The sequence below is a fragment of the Arachis ipaensis genome, chromosome B7 (assembly GCF_059453495.1).
Source record: "Arachis ipaensis isolate K30076 ecotype BB chromosome B7, ASM5945349v1, whole genome shotgun sequence".
In the NCBI taxonomy this organism is placed as follows: Eukaryota; Viridiplantae; Streptophyta; class Magnoliopsida; order Fabales; family Fabaceae; genus Arachis; species Arachis ipaensis.
The window spans coordinates 55,312,501-55,315,000 of record NC_142442.1 but is presented as its reverse complement, the minus strand read 5'-3'; positions in this window follow the sequence as shown (position 1 = coordinate 55,315,000).

The window sequence follows — 2,500 nt, the reverse complement described above, 5'->3', positions numbered from 1 at the left end:
ACCACAACCACAACGTGCTTGCTAGTGTGCCTAGGGGATGGCAAGGCAACGTGCATCTTGCTGGCATTGCGCCCAGCAAGCCTTTGGGCAACTCGAGTTTCAGCAGCACGACACCCCTCCCCCCTATAATAGGCTGCCGAGCCATTACCAAAGTGCCACGGGTAGACGTCCTTTTCCGTGAGGAGACATACTAAAGGAAAGTGCTCTAGAGGTCGAATTTTGACGCCGTTTTTTGCAACAACCTCTAGAAAAATAAGATCTTTCCATCCTCCAAATTTGGTGAATTTACACCGTGCCGATTTTTTTTGACGATTTTTTTACCGCCCGGAATGCCGGAAATTCAAAAAAAATGAAAAACGGAGCAAACCTGCGATTTTTGACCTGGATTTTTTTGTGCAGCCTTCACATAATATTACCAAGGTTCCCTCAAAATTTCACGAAAAATGCACGAGCCAATTCTGAGATATGAAAATTTGGCTCCTCCGTTGCAACGCTCCGAGCCATCGTTGCAACGGCGGGTGCCTCCGTGGGGGGCGGGGGAGCCCGGCGGCACACCACAACCACAACGTGCTTGCTAGTGTGCCTAGGGGATGGCAAGGCAACGTGCATCTGGCTGGCATTGCGCCCAGCAAGCCTTTGGGCAACTCGAGTTTCAGCATCACGACTCCCCTCCCCCCTATAATAGGCTGCCGAGCCATTACCAAAGTGCCACGGGTAGACGTCCTTTTCCGTGAGGAGACATACTAAAGGAAAGTGCTCTAGAGGTCTAATTTTGACGCTGTTTTTTGCAACAACCTCTAGAAAAATAAGATCTTTCCATCCTCCAAATTTGGTGAATTTACACCGTGCCGATTTTTTTTGACGATTTTTTTACCGCCCGGAATGCCGGAAATTCAAAAAAAATGAAAAACGGAGCAACCCTGCGATTTTTGACATGGATTTTTTTGTGCAGCCTTCACATAATATTACCAAGGTTCCCTCAAAATTTCACGAAAAATGCACGAGCCAATTCTGAGATATGAAAATTTGGCTCCTCCGTTGCAACGCTCCGAGCCATCGTTGCAACGGCGGGTGCCTCCGTGGGGGGCGGGGGAGCCCGGCGGCACACCACAACCACAACGTGCTTGCTAGTGTGCCTAGGGGATGGCAAGGCAACGTGCATCTTGCTGGCATTGCGCCCAGCAAGCCTTTGGGCAACTCGAGTTTCAGCATCACGACACCCCTCCCCCCTATAATAGGCTGCCGAGCCATTACCAAAGTGCCACGGGTAGACGTCCTTTTCCGTGAGGAGACATACTAAAGGAAAGTGCTCTAGAGGTCGAATTTTGACGCCGTTTTTTGCAACAACCTCTAGAAAAATAAGATCTTTCCATCCTCCAAATTTGGTGAATTTACACCGTGCCGATTTTTTTTGACGATTTTTTTACCGCCCGGAATGCCGGAAATTCAAAAAAAATGAAAAACGGAGCAAACCTGCGATTTTTGACCTGGATTTTTTTGTGCAGCCTTCACATAATATTACCAAGGTTCCCTCAAAATTTCACGAAAAATGCACGAGCCAATTCTGAGATATGAAAATTTGGCTCCTCCGTTGCAACGCTCCGAGCCATCGTTGCAACGGCGGGTGCCTCCGTGGGGGGCGGGGGAGCCCGGCGGCACACCACAACCACAACGTGCTTGCTAGTGTGCCTAGGGGATGGCAAGGCAACGTGCATCTTGCTGGCATTGCGCCCAGCAAGCCTTTGGGCAACTCGAGTTTCAGCATCACGACACCCCTCCCCCCTATAATAGGCTGCCGAGCCATTACCAAAGTGCCACGGGTAGACGTCCTTTTCCGTGAGGAGACATACTAAAGGAAAGTGCTCTAGAGGTCGAATTTTGACGCCGTTTTTTGCAACAACCTCTAGAAAAATAAGAACTTTCCATCCTCCAAATTTGGTGAATTTACACCGTGCCGATTTTTTTTGACGATTTTTTTACCGCCCGGAATGCCGGAAATTCAAAAAAAATGAAAAACGGAGCAAACCTGCGATTTTTGACCTGGATTTTTTTGTGCAGCCTTCACATAATATTACCAAGGTTCCCTCAAAATTTCACGAAAAATGCACGAGCCAATTCTGAGATATGAAAATTTGGCTCCTCCGTTGCAACGCTCCGAGCCATCGTTGCAACGGCGGGTGCCTCCGTGGGGGGCGGGGGAGCCCGGCGGCACACCACAACCACAACGTGCTTGCTAGTGTGCCTAGGGGATGGCAAGGCAACGTGCATCTTGCTGGCATTGCGCCCAGCAAGCCTTTGGGCAACTCGAGTTTCAGCATCACGACACCCCTCCCCCCTATAATAGGCTGCCGAGCCATTACCAAAGTGCCACGGGTAGACGTCCTTTTCCGTGAGGAGACATACTCAAGGAAAGTGCTCTAGAGGTCGAATTTTGACGCCGTTTTTTGCAACAACCTCTAGAAAAATAAGATCTTTCCATCCCCCAAATTTGGTGAATTTA